Source organism: Lacerta agilis, chromosome 10 (assembly GCF_009819535.1).
Source record: "Lacerta agilis isolate rLacAgi1 chromosome 10, rLacAgi1.pri, whole genome shotgun sequence".
Classification (NCBI taxonomy): Eukaryota; Metazoa; Chordata; class Lepidosauria; order Squamata; family Lacertidae; genus Lacerta; species Lacerta agilis.
Window position 1 is genome coordinate 39645367 of NC_046321.1, and position 26749 is coordinate 39672115.

Here is a 26749-nt window from a genome sequence, read left to right on the forward strand (position 1 = left end):
CAGCTTAACATGTCCCATGTCAGGTATAGGGCAGGTGGGTGTGGCTTGGCCAAAGTGACCCTACAGGTCATGGGGTGGAGGTTTTGTACCATAGATTTTGAACTATGGTTGTCCAAATATAGTTTGCCATCCCCTACCCTCAAAGAATATTATATGCTTAGGAGGCACTGTATAGGCTTTTTCTCCCCGCTCAAAATCTAATTACTGCTAGTTACCAATCAATTGTGGAAGTCAATGGAATGACTACGCAACTTGCTTAGACATCCAAAGATATCTAAAGGTATATACTGCTCATCTGGGTGGGGAGGGGGGCTGCAACCTTTGGACAGATGTATTTAGTGACAAAATAGCTAATCAGTAAGCAAATACTATGCATATTTCGTATAGCTTTAGTCCAGATTTCAGCCTGAATTTTGCTGAAGAGTAAAAGAAAACAGACTTGATTCTCTTGCCTTTCCTTTCTAAATAACTTCTCAGGTAGACATTTGGATCAGTATTGAAAGATCCTCAGGAAAGATTATTAATGAGCACTTTGTACTGCATGGACTTTTTATTGTATTTGTTGCTTTGGGAGAGTCAGAAATCCAATATACATAGACAAATAGGGTCATATGTAGAATTAAATCTCTAAGCAGCAAAGGAAGCACCTTATCCAATACAATTAAGAATAGTAGCAAAACTTGGTTGGACATACACTATTGGATAAAATTAGTAGGTTTTAAAGTATAAGTACATTATTAGCAAGAGGGGTTCCCAATGCCACCATGATGGTCAGAGCAGGACAGGGCCAAATCCTACCGGTCAGAAGCACCTGTAGTGGTATAGTACACTGGGCTTTCTGAAGGCCAAAAATATAGTTAAGCAAGCTGGTAGGGCTGGCAAATTTCACCTGTCTTCCCTTAATATGAAAATGTTGTTTGGTGGCCAGCTTAGTTTAGCAAACACAAAAACAAGGAGGGCAATAGGACTGCAGAATACAGGTAACGAGCATCTTACATGCAAGGTACACTTCTGGTCATAATGTATATAAGCAAAATCACATACAGCCAGAATGTTCCCTATGAACCATTTTAAAGCAGTTTTTCAAATTGCTGTACTTACAAGTGAGGGAGAAATGCAACTCCTAAGTCTTCCTCCTTCTCGCCCTCTCTGGATGATGCTTCAGATGATATGAGGATCGGGAGAGTTGATCAGTAGCCAGAAGTGTTTGGCTGTGGTCCAGGTCCAGAGGTGGGTTGCATGGGAACATCTGGTGCTGCTGGTTCCTTTGTGAGGAATATAGTGACAGCTGCTGGTGTTGCCTCCTGAGCTCGTCAAACATTTCCTTGTACAGTGTCAAAATGTCCGTAATACCATAGATTATCTTGAGGCTGTGTTCCAAATTGCAATCAGATCATTTGCATGATTTATTACTTGAGTGAATTGAGGAAATTTTTTGCAGGTTCCAGCTTCTGGATCATGCTCACCATCCTTATCCTCATCTTCAGCCTCACATTCTGTACTTGATCTGACCAGTTCCTCCAGTGCTTCAACAGTCAATACTTGTTGGCCTTCAATTAGCTCTTCCACTTCTTCCTGGATGAGATCAATAAAGCTATCACCACCCACTCGCCTGGTCATCTGGCACAATGTCCTCCACCTCAGTGGCAATGCTTGGAAATCCCTAGAAATTGTACATGCATTCTTTCCACAAGAGTCACCAGCATGCATTCACTGTTTCAGGCTTGATTGCATCCACCGCCTGATTGACATAGGCCTTCTGTATCAGCATCCATTCATTGTGTTGATCATCCAGAAGGTGACCTTTGTATAAGGAGCCCTGAAGCAGAAAATCACAACTTGATCCAGAGGATGAATGAAGTAAGTCATGAGGGGCAGGGGAGAACCTCTGTTTTGCTATGTGCAAAGTCCCTTGTAATGCTCAGAAACACTGTCCACATGCAGTATCACTTTAAACTGCAGCGCATAGCAGACACCCTGATTTGGGTCAATGATTTAAGACTACCAACTAGAATGAACCAGCCCAGTTGTGGAACCAATCCAGAAATGATGAAGAAGTCACCCTGGTCTTTTTGCTGGATTGGCAAAACACAGAAAGCAGATTCTTGTTATTGCCTTTTTGGGCACATGGTTTATCTGACCTGGACATTGAGCCTGGCTTTATTAAATGTCCAGCTGCATTGCCGCACTCAGTCCTTTGCATCTTTGAAGCCAGGGGCTTATTTTATTTAGCTTTAGTCATGTAAGTCCACTCAAGCACTTTCTCCCAGAAAAGCTTCATCTCATCTGCGTTGAAGACTTCCTCTGAAAGCTTTGTCATCCAGCAGTTGCTTTAGTTGCACAGGGTACATTTTTTGAAGACTCTTTGTCTGCAGATGCAGCCTTCCGTGTCATTTGGATATTCGAACTACCCACTGCTCCTTTGGTTTCTCAGCAACTGGTGGTGATGATGCCTTGCATTTGGGAACCATTCTGCAGTCTGAAGCTCTGCCAGTCACCTCCTCCACACTCCAAACCCTTCCATTCTCTCTCCAAACCCTTCCACAAGTCTCTCTGGCCTCCTTAGATCACCCTCTCCAAGTGCCTCTTCTGCACTCAAACATTCTCATGAAGGCTGCTGGGATTGCTGGCCATTTTCTCCTGCTCTCCTGCTCCCTTTCCCCCCACAATTTTAACATCATTAAAAAATATTATTATTCTTATTTAACAACCTGCATAAAGGTGCCAGCATTGGCTTAAAAAGCATAAATCTGTGAGTTACCTGTATAAAATTATGAATAGCAAAGTTCATGTGGATATTGTTTTTGGGGTAACCAGTAGTCCAAACCACAAAGATATTGTAATTCCGTCCCTGAAAACCAATTAGTCCCTGCAGCACATAGCAGACACCCTGATTTGGGTCAATGATTTAAGACTACCAACTTCAATACTACGCGAATGGGATGATATGCTGCTCTTTCTTCTGCTGAAGTAGAATCAGAAATACCAAAAAACAAGCAGACAGACAGACAGACAGATGTTAGTTTTGGCTACAGCGAAAGGAAGACTCTACTCTGATGGTTAGTTCCTTTTGTATCTTTTAACAACAATTTATTTAATCCTCTGTATTTTCTTATAAACACAAACCATTAAGGGGAACAGACAATGCAATCATGAAAGGATTAATTATCTGGGCCCTTTTAAGCCAAACACTAGGACCATGACCAGCATCGCTCTTTGAGGTGCCAAGATTACATGAGTAATGGCAATATTTTCCACATGGGACCTCTAGTTTCTGCTGTAGTTATCTGATGTGATAACCATCTGAACCAATACATTTACAGCTATTATTTTTTACTACTCCTGCTACATGGCTGACATACTAAATCCTTGATTCAAAAACGAAGTCAAGCTGTAGACAAACTTCAGGGAAGAGTAAAGAAAATAAGAAAGAGATCATTCACAGATACTGAAGATTTAAGGAAGTCTTACATAGGTAAAAAGTTTGCTTTTGTTTTCATTATAAAGGATTTTATTTAAAAAGAGACAGGGGCTCCCAACAGCATGAATCCAGTTTGATGTGATGTGATTTATTGTGTTTCTATGCTGCTTTCCATGCAAGGAATCCCAAAGTCACTTACCAACAATAAATAACAATAACGTAACATCACAAGTACAGCATAAATCATATAATTAGCAAATCATCAGTAAAATGATTACAATCTATAAAACACTATTAACAACCCAACAACTAAAAAATAAGCTTAAATCTGTTAGAGAGGCAGCCATTTCACAGTAGATAATAGCTTAGTCTGGTTCAGATGTAATGGCCAGGCTATGGCTTGACTATCATGAATGACCATTTGGTTATCCACTTGTGTTCTCCGTCCCTTCTCCTCCCATGAACCCTTAATTTCCCTCCCTCACTTCCTGGTTTGAGCAAACCATAGTTTGTCTGATCTAATGGGTAGAGGGAACTGGAGTGTGTGATTGCAGGAACAAGGGCTTATCTCCAAGGATCGTTCACAAGTATTCTGAATTGAGGGTTTTAAGCACCATAACAGAGGATATTTCCTGTTTGACATTTCCAAAATTCAGTCTTCCGGCTACTGGCTTAAGCAGGGAATCTGCACCCTTACTTGGATTACTATGCAGGATAGGAACCTTCAAATAATAGGGAATAAGAAAGCACTTTCCATTTGTGACCATCATGGACTTTAGTATCAACAATGGGAAGAAAAACCACATTCTTTAACAAGCAAGTAGCTACCTGATTAACCCCCTGAAACAGCATAATAAACATGAAGGGTCAACAGTGTCATATATAATCATATTGTCTACTGTATTAATGGCAGCTATGTTCTGATTATTAAACATGACATATTTTAACCTTTCAGCATATTGAATATGACACAGCTATTTATTGACAATCATATCTTATTGCATTCATACTTGTTGTTTCAAACTCCCTTCCCCAAGCCATCAAGCAAATGGAAAACTATTAAACTGGTGAGGTACCACAAAGCCAAGAATGAATAAAGCAGAAATAAACCAATGTTCTACCTCGTACCTTTTGCTCATGAGAGAATCAAAGGGGAAAAGAAAGAGTAAGACAGACTAATGGGCCATCGGGCGCCTTTCAAGAGAACTTAAGTTTTGCAACTGGTGGGAGAGACAGCTGAGAGAATTTCAGAGGGCAGGGCGATCTGATCTTTAGGGTGTTTATGAATGGAGCTTGGAAACTAGGTAGCACAGGGTGGTTTCAAAATTATATCAAGAAGTGTTCATATATCTGGAGTCCTTCTGAAACATCTGAAACAAAGATGTGTATTTTGTTTCCAGCCACAAATTAGTATCTTTGTGACCAACATGTGTGGCACTTTTTTTGTTGAGCTCAAACACCAGAAGTCAATCCCATTTAAAATCATTTCCTATGCTGTCTCAGTCGGAAGGCTACATTGATGGGAATGTAAAAGGCTTTGCAGACACAACAGAATAAGAAAAAAATTGGCCACAATTTCAAGGAAAGCTTGCAGTCACAATCATACGCTGGCATGAGCATGTTTGCAAATGGTAATAAAGTCACCCTCTATAGGAAAGCGCCAGCTTTTCTGCATTTGTGCACTTCTTATTGGCTGACCCTTGGAACAGTATTATCGCCGACTATGAACGGAAGCTACTCCAAAGCCTTTTTAGCTGGAAATAAAAGCACCATAATGAACAGATTTGCTAAGGGATGGGCTATTGAACCACAGTGAAAAGGCTAGCATCTCCAGCACCTAAAAGATGCCTTTCAGGAGGGAGCCTGCAGCTGAACAGATTGGGCTGTGCATCTCCGTCCTTGCATACACAGAAGCCATCTGGAAAGAAACATCTTGTTCTTGAAAGAGCAAAGGATGAAAAGGAAAAATTAGAAATGTGGGCTCCCTGATTAAATGTAAAATGATAGGTGCTTATCTCATTATTGCCCTTGTCTTAAGCATTGCTAAGAATATACTGTTTATCTCACCTTCACACTCTTAAAGTTTTCTCCTCCTTCTTCTAACCCAGGCACGTCCAACAGGTAGATCATGATCTACTGGTAGATCACTGGACATCTGTGGTAGATCACTGGTTCCCCACAAAGAAGCTCAACATTTTTGGCCCCTTCCTCTTCCCTAAAAAAGGCAAACAACTTCAACATGAACCCCTAAAAACGGGGCTTTCCTCCTCCCTAAAAAAACAACAACTTTAACTTAACCCCCCAAAACAGGGATCTCCTTCCTAAAAAAGCTCAACAACTTTGACCTGAACCCCCCAAAAGGGGGTAGATCACTGCCAGTCTTTAACTGTGTGAGTAGATCTCAGCCTCTTGGGAGTTGGCCACCCCTGTTCTAACCGACTACCTTAAGGGAGCCACATTGCACCACTTGATCTTAGCCAAAAGGCCGAGAAGCGATCACACATTGCAAAACAGTGTTGGTTTGTCTTCATGCCAAGAATGATCCTGTACAGCATGAACAATTGCAGGAACAAAATAATGCAACATATGGTCTATCCAAATCTATGGAAGTCTTAATTTTTCAGGGGTTGATAATTTTACAAAATGAACCCACATATTTACAGCCTATGGCAATAGCAGGAAAGCGGAGGGCCTTGGGCTGAAAGTCATCTGAAAGTCACCTAGTCTTATTTCTGTGCTTTGAAGAATCCATCACATGCTAAACCTCACATTGATACATATATATAATCTAGGTAACCAGAGGCGGAGGAAGGGGGGCGGTGGGGGTGGTCTAACCCATGTGTCATCACTGAGGGGGTGACATTCAGTGTGCCGCCCGCCCGCAACTCCCAAGCCTACCCTGAGCCATCAGGGAAAGGGGCGGAGCTGCACCACCTTCCCGGCAGCCTCCCCCCTTTGTTTTGACAGCTTGGGGGAGGCTTAGGAGTTGTGGGCAGGTGGCACACTGTTGCCTCCCGCTCCCAGGCTGCTTCCTGTGGGGGGAAGCCTTCCCCGATCTGTCAAAAGGAAGAAGGGAGGGAGGGAGGGAGGCTGCTGGCAAAACGGCGTGGCTCCCTCCCCCTCCCCCCAGGAAGCAGCCCACCATGGGCATCTCGCCCCCTGGGACACTCGCTGCAGTGCCCCCCTGGGAAGCTCACCCTGCCCCCCTGGGACCTTCGCCCCGCCCCCATCGCCCCGCCCCCAGGTGCATGGCATGTGTGCTGCTCTGGGTGCTGGAGCAGCTAGCTCCGCCTTTGTAGGTAACTGAGGAGATCATCACAGGGAGGAGGACTGAACCACTTACAGGAGATGTTTGTAACAAAAACAGCTCATTTTAAGCATGTAAAGTTTGTTATGCACCTGAGGAAGGTGGCAAAGCTCTCTAGGGTCATGCAAAAATCTGAGAGAAAAATGCAGAAATCCCACTTGGCCACAGAAATAATGATCAGGACCAGCAGTGAAATCACCAGGGAGTTTTAACCAGGTCAAATTCTATACTCTAGAATTTCAGGAAAAACTTAAGAAACAATAAACTGTATTCATGTTAGCTGAACAGATACATAGCAGCTTTTGGCAGATTGCAAAAAGTTTTTAGTTAGTTACTCATGTAGTGTTTACTTGAACCGTAGGTCTATAGACATGTACCTGGGGGAAAGTCTCATTGAACACCCACCCAGGTTTACTTCTGCATAGATATGCATCGGATTGCACTGTCAGATAAGCATTTAGGATTGTAGCTCCCCAAAGCTAATTTAACAGGTGATAGTAATATACAAATGGTGACCCACATTTGTATATTTCTCCAGCCCATGGCAAGAATGCTCCTATTCAGGAGTCATGCCAGCCTGGAGTATGGTAGGTTTCAGGAGGGGTCGGATGAAATATTCCCCTCCCTCTCGTGAAACCTTTCCTGCTATTAATGAATTTTTAAGACTGATACCCCATCTTGTCTGAATAATCCTTAAAGCAGTATGCAGTATGGGATTTGGGGGAGTTTGCAGGCTTTTTAGCTGGTGTTCCCCACTATACATGATTTCACATAAGCGTACAGTATCCAGGAATGTAACTTCTGAATAAGTTGGGAGATGCCTGTAGACCACAACAGCAACATTTATACATCACTTGTGAATGTTCAAAGCTGTTCACAGACATAATCTGAGCTACATTTTTTTTCCTGAATCTGGTTGCTGGTGGCAGGATTCTGCTAAGTAAATAAATATTTATGAAGCCATCTTTTTCTGTCCATGAATCAAAGCTCAACAGATCTCTTGTAAAATAATCACATCAGTAGACCCACAGCAAATATGAGAGATTGAGTCAATGAAAGACACTGGAATAATGAGAATTGTGATGACAGCCTGACAGACTCCCTAGTTATACCTTAACTTCTTTTCATATGCTTAACTACCAAGACATTGCATTTATTTGAAGGATGTGGGAAATGAGTGAGAAAATTTAGAGGCAGATGACCATTTTCGTATGATGGTATTTCACAAGCTACATTGAAATGTTCCTCCCAGACTGTGCTAATTTAACACTTCACTATAGGCCTGATGTGAAATACAATCCTGTGACAAAACTATCAGTACCAAGTTTAAGAAGACAAATATTGTAAGCCTCCAATACACTTGGTGCCTTATTTTCCCCACGGCCAGCTTTCCTGCTTTATATTTTTATAGTCAAACTCTTTTTCCTTTGCAACCCCCACCCTACCCCAGTGCTACATTTAAATGTACTTTCACACCCTCAGGCTTTAACATCACAGTCTGTTGCCATTTAAAGAACTGAGATGCCACGAGTGTGATGGGGTCATGCATTACCAAAACCATGACTGCCTATTAGTGTTTAAGTTCTGTCCATAAAAAGGGATTGGTTAGCCTGGATCAGCTCTGGGAGCTGTGTCTTTATCCGGGCTTGAAATGCCCACAGATCCTGAGAGCAATGAGAAGAAAGAATTGTGACCTACAGGACCTCTGACTTGAGGTCTATAGTATTCAACGGCATTGTGCCTGCAAGAAAAGTGGTCATCTGGTTAAAGCCGTGAGCTTATTCCCACTTACCTGGGAGTAGTCGTGCATAATATTGCACTGTAATTGAAAATTCCCGGTTTTTCCCCACAGGTCTATGGGCCAGCTTAAAACAAACCATTTAGTTGCCCCATATTTGTCAATGAGCAACTGGCTTCATACAAGACAAAAACAGTTGACAGAGTTTTTACCCTAGGCCTATTTAGAACAAATTTGTGATAATTTATGCTCATAGTCATTATGCTCAATTGCAGGATATTTATAAGATACGAAAAGGTTTTTATTTTTATTTTAAGGGCCTACATTTTAAGTTGAATCACCTCCAACTTTTTGACTTTGTAACAAGCTCATAGTAAAAGTTTTAATTACCATTCAAAAACCCAATTCAGGGATCTGGTTTGCTCATTTTTGACAGCTCTGCGAGGATTTCTTGAACAGACACGTCATTTTCTCTATAATAAGGCAAATCTGCACATAAACACTCAGCTCTGAATAATGTGGTTTATTTTAAACTAGTTGGAACCTTCTATCACTAAGACCCTGAAAAGATACCAGCAGTCAGCTGTGGTCCGAGTACATAAACCACAGTGTCTGACAGGCACTCAGATTGCAGCCATGAGAGTTAGTAGGTTGCATAAATAATGCTGGGTTTGTCATTGGCTTTGAAAGCCCCACTTTGTCCTTAAGTGGCTTAAGTGGCTTTGAGCACTACTATTTCACAGCATAATCTGCCTCAACACATCGTCGTCGTGAGAATAAAATGTGATGAGGCCCCATGTAATTGCCCCGATGGTTTGGAGGAAAAGGTGAGATGAAACAAGAGCTAAGAATACCTGTATATGAAGGGAAAGGAACGTTGGGGTGAGAATAGCCCTCTTTGATGTGCCTAGAGTTCCATCCAAATTAAGTTCCAAAAATGGGCCGTTTCCTCTATTGCCCCTCTACTATGGGATGATGTTCTCTCTGCCACAATTGAAGCAGCAAACAGCCTTTGCTTAATGCCATGAAGACATGCCAGGTTTTTCGAAGATGCATAAGATCAGACTCTGTTTTTTTTTTTTTTTGTCTACATGTATTTCCCTTGTTTTATTTGTCTTCAACTGTTTTTTTATATTGCTGTTTTACAGGTTTTTGTGTAGTATTTTTGTTTATGACATTGTTTACTGCTTTTCTGTTGTACACTGCTTACAGATCTTTTTAAAGATTAAGCCATTTATAACTCATCATCTTGCCTCTAGCAGTGACCTAGTGAGAAGCCCCAGCCTGGGGATGTTGCAGTAGTTAGGTTCCTGCAGAGGCTTGTACTAGGTGACCTTGAGGTCCCTTTCAGCAACTGGCAGTCAGCAACATTCTTCTTCTGAACACAGAGGCTTCACTTAGCCATCATGGCTAATAGCTACATACCAACTACAGAACAAATTAATGAAGATTGAAATGTAATCATTCTTCAGACTTAGCACTTATGTGAATTTTGCAATATAGTTCTTGGCTCAGGAAACATATTAATGTACATGAAAAGAGTGTATTTAAGCACATACCTTTTAATATTAATTTTCATATGGATTCTTTTCTAAAGATAAATGTGGAAACAGGATTAGAAAGACTTGACCACACACACACACACACACATACACACACATACATTTGTCATGGGCTAGGAATAGAGCAGGCATAGGCAAACTTGGCCCTCCAGATGTTTTAGGAATACAGGACTACAATTCCCATAATCTTTGACCATTGGTCCTGCTAGCTAGGGATGATGGGAGTTGTAGTCCCAAAACATCTAGAGGGCCGAGTTTGCCTATGCCTGGAATAGAGTGATCAATTCTTCCCTACCTCTAATTTTGAGCAGGAATTGACAGGAAAGTCTGGAAACGTATGTTAGAGTTGAAGAACTCCTTGTTGATTGTCTGCACTCGTGATCTTGCAGTGGGGCCCCAAGTGGGAAGATATGTCAGTTCCCTGGGAACCACAGGATGAGGGATTGGGGATACATGTTCAGAGGTATCTTGGTGGACAAGCATTGGCTCAAGTTTCTGGGGTGCTTCCACACTGTGGAACAGCTGTTTTTGTTTATAACATTAATAATAATAATAATAATAATAATAATAATAATAATCTTTTTTCAGAAAATTGAAATTCATAGAAACTTACAGAAATGAACATTAAAACAACTATAGAAACAAGGATTTAAAAAGATCTTAAAACACACATATAATATATCTATAAAAGAAGATCCAATTCAACCCCACTCCACTAAAAAATAAGAAGGAAACAAATAACCTGGGAGGGCAAGTATATTTTGCCTGGTGCAGGCTCTGTTTTGATTCACATTTGGAGGGGCAGGCCTTGGGCTATTGGGATCCTGAGCCTTAGGCTTTACAGTCAAAATCAACACTCTGAATTGGGCTGGAAACTAACTGGTAAGCAATGCAGTCATTGGTATCTTGTGCTCAGACCATCTTGCTCCAGAGAGCAACCTGGCTGCTGAATTTGAACCAGTTGAAGTTTCTGAACCATCATCAAAAGTAAAACACAATGCGGTAATCTAACCACAGCACAGAGAACATATGTTAGGCTATCACTATCTTCATAGAATTGTAGCATGAGAGTTCCAGCCCAGATCCCTGGAATGCAGGAATCTTTTGCCCAAAGGGGGCTTGAACCCATGACCTTGAAATTAACAGTCTAATACTCTACCAACAGAGCTATCATAGCTGGGCCACTAGCCAAAGTTGTTGGAAGGCACTTTTTGCCACCAAAACCACTTGACTTTCAAGCAACAGTAATGGATGCATGATGTAGTGATCAAAATGTCCCATTACTTTTCAGCTTCCTTGCCTCGTTCTCCAGAGCCCAGAAAACCCAAGTTATTGGTGGTGGGGTTTACACAGTGGAACAGCTTCACCATTTTCTCTAGCTGTGGACAGCCCATCATGGAGCTGTTCTGGTCTCTTCAGGTCAATAATGGCCTGTATAGATTGTGCTCTAGCAATTTCCTTCACTACGGTTCATCTCTCTTCTCTGGGAATCAATTCTACACTACTTTAACCCTTTCTGTTTCCAAATTGCATTGCCCTTCTATCCATTTTCCTCCCTCCCTCCCCCCCTCCAAAAAAAAAATGCAGCAGAGGAACAATCATGACTGGGGAGACAGTGAGGGGAGTAATTAACCCTCATACTAAGTTCTGAATTAAAATTGTTCCATACACACCATCTGGGGGTAGGAAAAGGGATGTTGATAATTTGACTATGCTACTGGAATGTTATTTGGATTCCAAAGTATAAAAATGAATTTACTATTCTATACTATTCTACCGGCTACTGCTAAATCATTCGCATCTGGAAGTACCCTGGGTTGAGCTCTTCCATGACCTTTGTTGCCGATCCCTTCAATTTGATGGGGCCCTCATCATTAAAGTAGGTCTGAGTGGCTGCCTAGGGTAGGAATCATGACTAACAGTCCCTAAGCATGCATCATTTTGCAAATTGTCGAGACTCAAAATGGAAGGAGCTGCTCACAGGCAAACAGAGATGGCAGGTTAATAACATTCATTCTGATTAGAGCCTCTCTGCAATGGCTACGAAGCAAGTAAGAAGTATCTGTACAAGTTATATGCTGGACTTATACTGAGGAGTTGTGGTTGTCTTTAATCTATCACCTACTGCCCTCATTCATATGATGACAATCTTGGAACCCTGGTGATGGATAAAAGAATTGGAAACTGACTTACAAAACTGAATTGTTCTGGCTTATGAAACAGATAATGGAGGTACTTCTAGTGGGAAACAGATATAATGGGTCCTTTACATAATTGCATTTCAAACGATCATAACAGTATTTCATTAATAAAGGGTCTATCTAAGTATACAGTCGTACCTCGTTTTGTGGCCGGGACACGGGGCAAAGCGCCGCATCTGCGCATGCACACGGAGCAGTTTGCACTTCTGCGCATGTGCAAGTGGCAAACCCAGAAGTAACCTGTTCCGGTACTTCTGGGTTTGCCACGGACGTTCGCCAGAATGGACGCTAGACAAGGCAGATGTTCACGGAGGTATTACTGTACTATGCATTTCAAATGGAAAACATGATCTACAGATGAAGGGAGGTAATAAATTTACCTTATTTAATGAATAAATAAATACATTTACAAAGTTTGACAAAGAAAAAAGGGGTTAGAGCCCTGACTGGAGAATTGCTAACTAGCTGGTACAACAGACTGGGAGACAAGATAGGACACAGAATGGCCACTTACATTCAGAAAATCATTTCCTATATGACTGGAAGAAACCAAAGGAAGGGATCTGATCCTAACTCATATCCATATGACTGACACAAATATACAGGTATAACTGTTTGGTAAAAGTTCCCTCATTAATTTGGATCCTTTCTCCAGGTGACCCAAGACTCAAGCTTGCTTCCAAAGACAGACCACGGCTCCAGTTTTCTACCCTATCACAGTCACCCTGATTCACTTTACCCCCTGATTCACATTGCCTACTATCGATCAAACTCAAACTACCTGCCTTTAGGGATCTCTGGCATTTCCTACCAATTTGGGAGTTTGTCTAGTGTGGGGAACCTTTTTCAGTTTGAAGCCCACATACTCTTCTGGGAAACCGTCCAAGGGATGCATGCTAGTGGCATTATCAAAATCCAGGGAACATTACAGTGAGGCAGGACACTCAGGGTGTGAAGCAGAGCCCATGACAGGTGTGGACTAGGGAGATGGGGCATGGCCTGGGGAGTGTTCCAATGGCCAAATAGAGAGGTCTGGAGAATTGTGTTTGGCCGCCAGGCCTGATGGTTCTCATGTATGTCCTGGCCACACTTCCTCCACTCATCTGCAAAACATTTCGAAAGCGCTTGTTTTGTGGCATCTCCAGAAGCTGAGTTTCCCCACCCTGCCCTGCATCTTTACTTTCCTCCCTGCTTGCTGACTCACTTCATCTTTTGCGTCTTCCCTTCAGCTTTTGCCAATGCTGCCACCACATGATGGACTTAACAGTCTTAGCAGGGACTATGTGTGTGCTGGACAAGGAAGGAGAGCAACAGAAAAGGCAAGCCATCTTTGTGTTTTGTCTAGCTGGTGGGGTGCCATTCACAAGCTGTAGACCACATGCTGCTCACCCCTGAGAACCAGTCATGCTTCCACAAATGTGGAAAAGTTACTAGCACAATTTTGAAGCCAAGAAAGACTAATGATAACTGTAAACTGTCTTAATGAACAGGGCTCCAGAAAGGACCAAATTCTTGAATGGATTGCCCATTTTAATGGGAAGCCCTGGGACAGCTGAAGCACCATGCTTTCAACCTCCAGGTGCTTTAGTGCTGAAACTGGTCCTCTTATGAGTATTACAATATATGCCAAGCATTTTGAAATATGTTTTTTTTAGGCTAACCTTCTCAATCACTTGCCAAGTCTTTAAAACCACGACAAGAGAAGGAACATAAAGAAAAATAATACCTGGTCAACGCATTTAAGCCTGCCCTGTCTAGATGATTGACAATGTAAAACTTGATTTGTGAATCTTTCGTCACTATTTATTGTAATTCAGTTAAAGGTATGCTAAGATTTAGAGGAATCTTTGCAGGTCAAATATATTTAAATGCATTGACTCCAAGGATCACTTTCAGAGCTGTGTTTTAAAAGTACAGAGAGAGAGAAAGTTAGGCAGAGCTAGAGAACCAAACAGTGTCAAACACCAACTAACATCATCAACAGCCAGCATGGCCAATGATCAAGGATGATGGGAATTGTGGTCCAACAACATTTGGACAGCCACTGGTTCTCCAGCTTTGGTTTTCAACTTAGATATCTAACACCACATTCCAATTGTGGCAGGGCTTGCAGAGAGACACTAACACCTAAGCCAGCAGATACAAGCAAATATCTGCTTACACACAAGTGGTTTAATCATTGGAGCAATCTTTTTGGTCTACTTTTAGACCTCCCTTCATCCCGTAGGATCTCAGGGAAATGGCACATCAAGATACTTCCATAACAAGGTACACTGAAAACTGATAAAATCTCCTGTGAGTGCAACCACTGAGTTATACAAGTGGACCACTCCCTTGAGGTGCCACTTGTATATATGAGTCAATGCAGGTAACATATTAATCAGTATACTGGCATCACTAACCTTTTAATACCCATGGGCCCATTGGAAAACTGGAGAAACTGTCATGGCCACCATGCACATGCCATAACTGCACACAACCCACAACTGGTTTCCAATGTGACCCATAAAAGGTTGTTGAAGCATAATTGTGAGGGAGGGTGTGATAAAACCCTGCAGGTGCCGGGAAAGGACCCATTTCTCACAATGTAGAATTGTGAGAAACATCAGCAACAGCCTTGTTGAGGAATACAGGGAAAATAGGAAGCTGCTTTATACCACACCAAGCTGTCCATCCGTCTTGCCCAGTCCTGCCTACTCTGACTGGCAGTGGCTCTTTGGGGTACTAGGCAGAGAGGTCTTTTGTATCACCCACTACCTGATCATTTTAACTGGAGGTGGCAGGGACTGAAACTGCACATTCTTAACCACTGAGCTATGCCCCCTTCCTCCCTGGGCAGGCACATCTGGGCTAGAATAGTTTCCTCTGAGACCAGTCATGCTAAGAAATTAAGCACAGAGTTCCATTAGAGACATCCGAGAGCAAGATTACTAAATACACCATTCAATAGTGCCTCTTTTGACTTCCACTAAGAGCAACAGCTTAGACAGGAAGCTTACCCAGCAAGATAGCTGAATACCCCCCCCCCAACAACTCGTCCAGTGGGGCAGAGCTGCAATGCTAGCTTCCTGGCAGCAAGGTTTTTTTTTACCATTTGCCAGGAGGAAAAAGGAGATGGATGAGGCTTCAGCGAGGTTGGTGTGGTGCAGGCATACCTGTGGAAGATCAAGTTAGGCTCTAGTCTGTGCCAGCCTCTCCACAACCTTGCCCTTCTCCCCTTCTCTCCTGGTGAGTGGCAGCAATCCTGCTGCCAGGAAGATGGCATTTCGATTCCCTCAAACAGGGCAATCTGTTTCTGAGTATCCTCACTGTCCATTTTGTTGGATTTTAGGCATGTTGTAAAATAGTAAAAACAGAGATTTCAAATAAATCTCTAATATTAAATAGCGATGACACAGCCAAAATATCTGTTCTGCATTAGGCATATAGCTGTCAACTTTCCCTTTTTTGTGGGAAATTCCCTTATTCCAGTGCTGTTTCCCATTGCAAAAAAAGGAAAGTTGACAGCTATGGCCATTTCCCAATGCAAAAAAAGGAAGGTTGACAGCTCTGGTTAGGCACATCTCCATCACCGAGTGTGTGCCCATTAGATTGAGAAAAATGTGAAATCCTTTTTTCTGGAAGTTTCATGTGACAGTATCCTTCTGCCAGAAACCATGTGAGAATGAGTAAATTCTCACACTTTTGTTCCCCTAAATAAGCACGTGCCTGAAGCATTTTAACAAATGTATTAGCCTCCAAACGTCAAACCTAGACATTAAACATTTTTAGGCATAAAATCTTCAAAAGGGGGGAAATGCCACTTTAACACTCTTAGCAAGAATGTTAAAAAGAGACCCCAAGCTGAAGCAATTATTTTGTACATTGGCCTTCATCAACCTGGTGCCCTCCAGATGTTTCATACTACAACTTCCATCAGGCCCAACTCAAAACATCCGGAAGGCAGCAGATTGATGCAGGCTGTTAAACATGTAGGCAGCATACAACAGGCAAATATACCTAACTTCTTGTTTCTCTTCACCCTTGAAAATGTGTAATAGTAATGGATTTCCAGTCTTTATATTGGAATGCTTTTAACAGGCTGAACTGAACTTCAGAGAAAGACACATATGAGACATCTGTAACAGCCAACCCAAGTATGTTGGGAGGAACACCCTAAGAAAAATGGAAATGATGAGATATAGAGATGCAACAGTGTAAATTTGTCCATTTGTTAGTGAAATCTGAAAAAAATTTGATGCTTCCAAAAATTAGAATGGCTGCTTTGCTAGCAAACAACAAAAATCCCTACTTAGAACAAAGATTCAGCCTAATGCAAGTTAAAACTGGATTTATTATCAATCCCTCAGAATCGGATATTCACATTAAAAATGAGAACTACATTAGGTCCTTGACTGCAGAGCAACATTATGCCAAGAATTAGTGTTCAGTTTTGTATGGGGTTATTAATATATTTTATTCAGAAATTTAGCAAGAGAAAGATGAAACAGCTGGACAAAAAAGGAGAAAGACATTTTGGTGGCAGGGCTGAACCCTTCCAAGCACCACAGCCACAACTTCAGGAATTGGACAGATCCTTTTTAATGAACAGTTTGTTCCTCTACAAGCCAGCTGGTGTCATCTTGTTGAGCAACATCCTTTTTTAAGGTTACAGCTTTTAATAGCACTTTTGAGTTAAGCTAACATGCTTGGCACTTAACTCCAATAGTCCCTAAATATTTTTTACAAAGAAGCCAGTGCCTTTTCTTCTAAGCTGAATAATATGTTTGTCAATATTTATAAGCAATGATTAATATATATGCAAATCGTATACATTTATTACCGCAGCTATTTTAAACAGGCAAGGCCAACATGGGAGTCTTATTTTCAGTACATTTAGTAAAAACAAATTAGAAGTCTGGAAAATCACAATCAAGCCAGATGGATTAGGTCCCTTATAGCTTTTTTTCCCTCATCTATGTGGCTTTCTTGGAACACTTTTCTTTCAGAACTTAATCAAAAAACTACCAAAAAAGAGAGACTTGTATATATGCATCAGTACAGCAAACAACATTCTAATTTCACTTTGTAAACCATTTTTTAAAATGAACCAAGATGCAATACAAGGCCTCTGAAAGCCTTAAGCAGTTTACCATGAAGATTTATTTGACCTGCACTGAGGTCTTTGACCTCTGTTTCCCCCTCTTATGACTTTGTTCTTTCCACTAAATACTTTACAAGTTCAAATGAAATAATGGTATTTTCAGCCTAGTACTATTATTTACCAGCTTTGAAAATTTAAAAAGGTGCAGGGGATGATCACCCACTCCCTGCTACCTGGAGTGCCACCTGACCCCGCTCACCTGCTCACACAAATGCACACATTCCCCTTCAGCGTAAGCAGGACTGCTCTCTAGAGCACTTAACCCATTAAACATTAACATCAGCCAACAATTTCAGAAACTTGGAATATATATTGTGAGCATGGCTAAAGTTCCTGGTTTGTATCCACCAGGGTTTTGTACCAACGAAAAGCATGTCTACTTGTGCAACTCAAGGCACCTGAGTTTTGCTTTTTATTAAAAACCTACTCACTGCAGCCTCCTGGAACCCTTTAAAAATGCTCTAGTTGGGAGATCCTCTGGAAGAGTGTAGGTTAGGGTGCAAACGACTGCAGTCAGAAGAGGGGAATCAGCAAAAGCTATTTGCTGTTTGTCACATTAGCATAAGGACCTCCTTGCTAATGCAAAGCTACCATTAGATTCAACCCCCTAAGTCTAAGAGGTACATCTCAAAATCTGCAATCTGTATAAAACCAAGAACCCCCACATCACAATGATGAGTTCTAACTTTCTATCTGGCCAGGCAATATTTGTGCTAGGTTTGTGAGTTTGTTATAGTTACTTACAAAAGGGGTGAAGTAGCAAACATATTAACATAAGAAGAGTCTGCTGGATCAAGTCTAAAGCAACATTCTGTTCTAACAGAGGCCAACAGGATGCTTGCAAGAAGCTGGCAAGCAGGACAGGAGTGCAACAGCACTCTGCCCACCTGCGATTCCCAGCAACTAGTATTGAGAAGAACACTGTCTCTAATAGTGAAGGTAGAACGCAGCAATCATGGCTTGTAGCCTTCACATCAATGGGCAAAGTTGATAGACATTACAGCTTCATGACTATCCTATGGGTCCAGAGTCCTCGCTCAACTGTATCAGCTGGCAGCAAACACCAGCAATTATATAGCTACACAGTATAAAACAAAATACAGAGCTTCCTAGATCTTATACCTCCATGACAGCAGTGGGGGGTTGGGGAACATTTATATTTCAAGAGGTCCTCAGTAGCAGCAGCAGCAGCCACAAAAAATAGTCTCGTCCTTTGGAAACTGTTCACCAGTCTTGCTCTCCTATAGAGAAATAACATAACTAATCTTTGTATAAGGGAAAAACACAATTGTTCTCAACGTAGATGAAGTTGCTATCATCTATAAGGAAATGATAGGCAACAAAGGAAGTTGTTGGCATCCTTTTGTCTCGAGAGATAATGGAGTGCACCTCTGGGCATGAAGTCAAACTGCTGGAGAATCACAGCACCTACTGTGGCTGCAGAGACCTATCCTATCTGTTTTTTATTATTATTAGGTGGGATAACAAAAGGAAGTATCCAACTTATTTTTAAAAAAGCAGGTAGGATTATTATTCCATGGAAAGCAGTTGTGATTCGAGGACCCTACTCCCGCATGTCAGAAATAAAACACAAAGATGCATGATTTTAAGTTAATGGAGGAAAAAGGCCACAACTTTATTGGTTACAGCGTGTGAGTGGTATTGGCTTAGGCATTGGGTTGAACAGACTATAATTGACTCCCCCCGCAGAGTGTGGAGTCACTCAAGGGTTAACCGCCCATGAGGTGGAGCTTGTTGATGCAAGATACAACTGGAAGCTCCACCCCCTGAAGTCACCGGAGGTCGTGCCATGGCCCCTAGCCACCAACAGGGCATTGGACAGGATCCACGACCGCCGGATTCCTTTACGGAATACCCAAACTTTAGGAGGGTTAGGCGATGGCCCGAACCTATGCCCTCCGATACCACACTAAACCCAATGCCTAACGATCCGGCGGTGAAGCGACGCAGAATGGCGGAGAGGTGCCGCCGCAGCTGCCCAGGTGCAGCAAATCCCCGCCCCCAAGTCAGCCCTATTGGCTGACTGCTAGGGGCGCGGCGCGGCGGCGGGGCTAAGTAGGGCTGGGGCGAAACGCCCCCGCCTCAATGCTGGAGCCGGCTCCCGCTCACAACCCCTCCCCTCGCTAAGGAGGAGAGGCTTTAAGAAAATGCTTTTTCACTGACAGAATTAAATTTCAACCCCACTGTCTTTCTCTATTTTGTGGTTTTCAGGCGGTAATTTATTCTCATTACACAAGAAAGTTGTTGGATAGACATCATCAAGCCTGCACCAAAGTTATTATCCAACCATATTAACTGAACTTTATAAAGATTTTATCATAACAATCATAATACTACATTAGCCTTGTATATTAAATATGTTCCCTAGTTTGACATTGCCAAAAGGACATCAGTACATGTGTGTTTGCGAAGCATTGGGGATTCTAAAGTATCAGATAGTATCAGCTATTCGGTAATTAGCCAGTTAAATAATTGTACTGTGTGCTGCTTTATTACTTAAGCATTTTTCTCTCACTGGCAACTGTGGCTGAAGGAGAAGTGGACTACAGGTTTCTCGAGTATCTACACATTCAAGAAGTGAGAGGTAGAGCTCCCTCTAGAAGAGAAAATAAGTAATTCCCCATGGATGTCACTTAAAGGAACTGGTGAAAACCAAAAAAAAAAAAAAAAAAAGACAGATAAAAAATGCTAAAATGCTAAAATCCCAGAGCAATTTTAAACCAATCTACTTAAAACTGATATTGTCTAGTTTTTTTCTAGAGTAAGCTCACCATGTTCAATAGGACTACCTCCAATGAAAACTGGGGTGGAAAGCTGAAATGCTTTTATCATTGTATGGTATGTTACAAAGCAAAAGCAAAACACACACAAAGCCGTTTCAAACTGAAATGCCCATAAAACCTGCGGATTTGTAAATCTCCCACTTCTGTTATGAACTCTGCAAAAGATTACATTTTGCTTGAGTGATAACTTTTTCACACAATGACCTCTCTTCAAATCCACCTAAATCTGAGGCAATGGGAAAATTTAGAATCTAAAATTTAGATGGACTGCATATTAGTACTGTGTCTATCTGGTAGGTTTGCATCAAAATAATAGTTGAACGTGCCCTTAAAAAATAAATCATGCACATTTCATATTTTTTTGAAAGTGTTATGCTTCTGTGCAAGAAACAATATTTGATTTTTTTAAAATCCCCTCCAACTGACTGACGCATAGCATGAAAATAAGACTTATCTTCAGCTGTTCAGATTACGTTTGTACATAAAAATACCCAAAATATTTGCTTACATAATACTGTATTTAGTCACTTAAACAATTTAAGGTGAAGCATTCTTTATAAATACCATAGGTACATACACGTCCACGCATTATTTCAAAAGCTTTTCATGTACGTATTTCTAAGAAATTAATCTGTTCTGGATACAGAATAATACTCAAGCAAACAAATCTTTTAGAGAACCAACAAAATGCAAATTACCGCCATTCCTATGCGTGCCTACTCAGAAGTAAGTCCTATTAAGTTAAGGGGGCTTACATCTCGGTAAGTAGGTAGAGAATTGCAGCTTTATTCATACATTTTTTACTTCTAGAATTGTATACTAAGGTCACAGAGTCTACAACTCTGAGAAATATATATAGTATTATCAGGGTGGGAGGAGTCACCATTCGAATACTAGACATAGTGCCTTGGCTGGAAAAAATATATAGTCATCATCAATATTTAGCAACACATAGAACTCAACTTTTACAATACCTGTTGGGAGCAACTGTACACCTGCTTGTCAAGTATTTTAACACTTCAGTCTCAGAATACTATATGTCTCAAATAATAAAATTGAGCTTGCTGTTTTTTTAATCCTCATTTATCACTGTATAAACAAAACAAAGGCTACAACATGAACAAATGCTTCAATTTCCATCTAAAGCCACATCAATTATCATTGGAGCTTTGAGAAGGGTAACTTGTAAAACATGTCTTTAAATCCTGCACAACATTTGTAATTAACTTTATAAATCCATCGATTACCATTAACCTTGATTTGGTTATTAGTATTGTTCTAGTAACTGGACAAATATGTATATACTTTTCTCAGCTCTCCATCAAGTAGTCCCCTTCTACCTCTGTATCTCTCCAACAACCTTTCCTACAAACTCCATGCAAGATACTTATATTTGGAATTTCAGCAGTTGTATGAACCACCAACATACAATACAGCTTTATCCCATAATTCTCGTTATATATTTGATATGAACAACCGTCAGATGAGTTAAGCATGACATATTTTGTATTCATTTAGTGGGAAGGGGGAGAGAAGAGTCAGGCTTTGAACTGTGGGATCAAACTCCTAATTCTAGCATAAAATCCTTTAAAACAGAGCTAGTAGGTTGTCATCATTCATTAACAAAGCTCACTTAAGTGCTGTTCTAATGTGTAGGAAGATTAGGTTGGAATGAAATGGCTACAGAGATGCTTTTGCAACTGCAACAGACTCATAATTTCCAACAGCATGCCATTATCCTATGTCCTGTGGCTCTATTTCAAAATATGCTCTATTCACAGTATCTGCCTCCTGTTATGGTTTTTACTAGAAACAAATTAGGTTCGGAGACCTCTTATAATGGAGTAGACTCCTTGACAACTCAGTGGAAATACACCAGTGCGGATGAGTACTGTGGGTGACTCCCCACTCTACTTCTCAATTTTCAAGTCATGTATGTTTCATACATTCCAAGGTACCAGAACAAAGTAATAGGCTATGCTACCTTAATCTAGACCTCACCCTAGGCAGACACTTCTTTTCTCCAGACTAAAACAGCAACAACTCCTAAATGTCTCCCTAGACATAAAACTAGGTCAGGTGTAAATAAGAAAAAGTCTTGCAGCACCTTAAATATTCTAGCCTTCACGGTGCCACAAGACTTTTCATTGTTTTTGCCACAATAGATGAGCATGGCTATCCCTCTGGAATAGATCAGGTGTACTTATTCATTTGAGACTCTGTATTTCTTAGCAATCTGTAGTCTCCTGAAGGTTTTGCTTTCTGTCTCCATTCCAGCATAATGAATGGATGTCAAACATACACATATTTAGCAGATATAATTCATTGCCAACACAGCTAGAGGATATCTCTTTAAAACATCAAGTTTCAGCTGCTGTGGTTTTAAACATAGGATTTAAGAATAACCCTGTGAGGCTTTCCGTTGACTCAACCAAACGTCTGTCCTTATAATCTGTTTGTTATATCCGATTTAGAATTAAAAATAACTTGCCATTAACAATAGTCAAGAAGACACAGAGAATCTGGACAAAACTAGGACAGCTTTTCATCAGCTCGAAATGTGGTTGCACAAATAAGGGTCATGCTATGGGGTTAAAACACCTAAGTATCTAAAATGACTATATACTGGCTGACCTCTGAAGAGAACCCAGAGTGTTTGAAAAACGTGGAAACAGCTGCTGAAATATGGCATTTCCTACTAAAATTCACAAGGTCAGAAGCACAGAGGTCCGTTTCTCTCCTCCAGTCACAAATCAACATTAAGAAAACAAAACTTGACATCTCCCATGACAATTGGAAGGAAAGATTTATTAAAATGCTAATACCGTCTACAGATTGTGGCCGTGTATTTTTGTTCTCTGCTCATTTAGAACTCTACTTGGAAGGCTTTCCAGTTACATTTACCTAGAGACTTCTTCCTACCACTTCCCATCTGACAGAAATCACTCAGCTGGGTCTGATGAATAATGGTAAAAGGCAGCTTGTATCAGCAATGATTGAATTACAGAATGTTGAAGATTACAGAATGCTATGAAGCCTCATTCCAATGAGTTTGCTTAATTTACGTACTATACTCCAGTAAGCGGCTTGATGTCTTTATAAGAAAACATCAAGAGACACTGTATTATTAAGGGAGAAAATAACAACCAATTCCATAACTTTTTTTTTACTTCTTTAACTTTTTGTTAACATGCAAGTAAGCATACATGCATTTTGTTTTTAAACACACCACTAACACCATATGGCATGGATGTATTATCAATAGACCATTATAAATTGCCCCAAGAGGAAGCAAAAAGACTAAGAAAATTATGAAGGAGAAATAAAGGGGCATGCTTAATGTAAATACAATTTTTAAAATCTTACAAGGAAGGGTGGATCAGAGATCCATGACAATCAGTATTTTCAAAAGCATCACTTTAGTCATATGCCATTACCACAACCGTCAGAACCAAAACCTTGCAGTCCTTTTGGGAATACTGCTAGAGAATAACACCTATTTCTGTATCAAAGCTTACAATGCTGTGCATCAGAAAGGATGCAACTGAAATCTTAAGCTGCTAATCAAACATATTGGGGGTTGAGGGTTGGTTGGTTTAGTACCTGATGTTGGAAATTGTTGATGCAGAAACTCTTTCTTTATCAAATAATCAATGGTTAGGAGAAGAGATGTGAAATCAGAGGGGTCGACACTTTAAAAACGAACTGCAATTAACTTTTTTTTTCCCCAACACCCCCTTTGTTGTTGTTGTTCCCTCGGGGAAAAGGAAAACTAGTAGCAAACAGATCCTTTCGGAAGCTGATTCCCCTTCAACCCGGCAGCAGGAGCTTCGAAGATCTGCTTCCTGCCTTATAAGCAGTTTCGTTGCTTTGGACACAGCTTAGAGCCTGTTTCCGTCATTGGGTTGCAGGCAGGATTCATTGCCCCCCCTCCCGCCCCACGTCTCCACCCCTCCCCCTCTTTCCATTTCACCCCATGTCACCCACCAGCTGACTTTTCCTCCAGGAGAGAAACAGTAGGTGGGTGGAGGGCTTTTCGGAGCAGAGTGGGTGGAGATTGTCAGACATCCACCCAGCCCAGCTTCACCCCACCGTTATCACCACCGTAGCTTCCCCCCAAGTCAGCAGCCACTGGCCAAACTGCTTCGCCAGGGTCAGAGGGAGAAACATGTGCTGCCTCCCCCCCCAGCCGCCCCAGCCGCCCTTTCCAGAGAGCCCACCCGGGTGCTCCTCCTCAGCCTGACTCCGAGCTTCCTTCTCTCTCCACAGACACGACACACACACACACACACTCCGAGAGACCCGGACCGAGCCATGAGGCAGGAGGGAGCCGCCGCCGCCAAGCCCCTCCAAGCAGAAGCAGCAGCAAGCAGTGCCGCTCCACGCTCGCTGCCTTACCTGGCAACCGGCGAAGCGGGCGCGCTCTGTCCTTCAGAGCCTTTCTCTCTGTCTCTTCCTCGCGCGCTGCGCCTCTCCCGGGATGGCAGACTTCAATAACAAAGCCCCGCCAAAATAATAATGGCACTCAAAAGTGTGCGGGGACGCCAGTCACCTCCCACACACACCGCGCGCGCACGCACGCACACCGGCGGCAGGAGCAGGAGCAGGTGCGCGTAGTGTCCCCCCTCCCTCCCCTCCCCGGCTCTCAGCGAGCTGGGCTTTGCGTTGGGGGTTAAGTTTCAGCCGCTGCTGGCAGGCAGGCAGGCAGGCAAGCAGGCAGGCTGGCTAGGAGGAGGGGGAGGAGAGGCGCCGGGCGGGGAGGGGGGGGGCCGAGCCGAGGCCGGAGCATCACGGGCTATGCAGCTTCTCCAGGAATCCCTCCACAGCGAGGCAAGAGCATCATAGCCCAGCCGCCGCGGCCCCATTGGCCGGGAGGCGGGGCTTGCGCGCCGCGCGGCCAATCCGCCGGCCGGATTCATAGGTGGGGCTTTGCTTAGGCGGCAGCTGCGCCCATCCCATGGCTACGTTCGCCTTTCCATCTCTCTGCTCTCGCTTCCCTCCGCCTCCGCCCAGCCGCCCAGCGCTCTCTTCCAGCGGGGAGATGGGGGGGGGGGGGCTGGAGAGGGAGTTCCCTGCGAATGACAACCAAGGACATTAAACTGGTCTTTGGAATTATTGTCAAAGGGTGTGTGAAAGAGAGACTGGGTTTTTGTGTCCCAGCACCTCTCTCTCTTTCCACCTTAAGCGCAAGCTCTGCAATGGAGAGGCAGTCGCCCGGGTGACCTGATTCTCTCTCTCTCTCTCTCTCTCTCTCTCTCCACGTCCCCCTCCGCCCTCTTCTCTATCTCCCACTCCCCGCCCCCCTAAATCTCAGGCAATTTACAGTATGGCATTTTCAGACCAACAAAAGAGAGGCATGGAAAGGGAGATGGAGGAGCTGCGGAGGGGAGGGGATGCTGGAGGGAGATACTCTCACAAGCAGTCATCAAATTGAAAGCAAAACCTCCTCACCCCCAAACAAGTAAGGGGCTGCTTCTTTTCCTGTACGCTGAGGCTACCGAAGCTCATTTATTTATTTATTAAAAGCCATCTTTTTCCCTTTGCAATGCTACAGGGATTTGCCTAAGCTAAGAGGGAAAACACCCTCTCTCGCTCTCTCTCGCTCTCTCTCGCATTATCTTTCTCCCACGTTCTTTCTCTAGCCATAGTAAAACTAATCTCGATCTGAATTTTATGGACTTTATAGCATTCAGGGTTTAAGTAAAGTAGAAAGCGTAGTTTTCAGAGGTCTTTACAGCTTGTGTGTTCGTTATGAATTGATCAGATAATTGCTGTGTGACACAACGCATTCGTTTAAGCACATCCCCCCCCCTTTTTAGTGGCTTACAAGTGTCCAATTAAGCTATGAACCGGAGCTACCCTAAAGCTCCGAGGAACTAGGCAACTGTAACTAGTAAAAATGACTACATAAACGAAAACATTTAATATGTTATGCTATGCTTTTGCCATGGGGCATCATAGTCAAAACTGTCATTTGGGTAGCTGCTGCTAATCTATCAGCATCCAGAGCAGTATCATCTGGGGCTGCGCATGTGAATGCACGCACTCTCCTACTTAAGTTCTGCCACAAAGTTATAATCTAAAATTAGAATTTCTAGTGTTCTACTTTCTAAAAGCTGTGACTAGTCAAATGTTACATGCCAGACACATGAGTTACATTTTAGAGGCCACCAACCTCCTTTGTACTATGTCCATCTCATTTCAATGAAAGAATTTGCAACATGTGGACTGAGGTGTATAGTGGCAGTAGAAATTTGAGCTGTTTGATAGCCTTTGTGGAAAACCTTCCATCTACCAACAGTGATAAAGAGCTGTCCTATAAATCAAATTAATGGTCCGTGCTATTTATCCCTGATCGACAGCAGTCTCCAGGGACTTTCTGGGTTAATTTTTCCAACCCTTCCTGGCTGCAAATACCAAACTTTAGACCTAGAGGCAAACTTGTGTGTGACAGGAGCCTCTGAGTGGATGCTCATCCCTTTGCCCATCCAACCCCACTTGCCCCTTCTAGAGGACACTATAAAAATACTGTAGCTAATTTTGAACATACTGAAGAGTTCTCCAAGCCATGCC

At 42.3% G+C, this 26749-nt stretch overlaps 1 protein-coding gene across 3 annotated transcripts in view; it reads right to left on the bottom strand.

Annotated features, from left to right (window-relative positions):
• The window catches only part of SYT1 (synaptotagmin 1), a 338924-nt gene extending 313980 nt beyond the window's left edge, over positions 1-24944 (bottom strand). The window contains exon 1 of one of the 3 annotated variants that reach the window (XM_033161580.1): positions 24575-24944. The gene's annotated coding sequence lies outside the window, so the exon portion shown is untranslated. Of the gene's footprint in view, positions 1-23779; positions 24042-24574 lie in introns of those variants that run through there. The other 2 variants (XM_033161578.1, XM_033161579.1) reach the window with 2 other exon arrangements.
• Positions 24945-26749: the final 1805 nt, after the last annotated feature.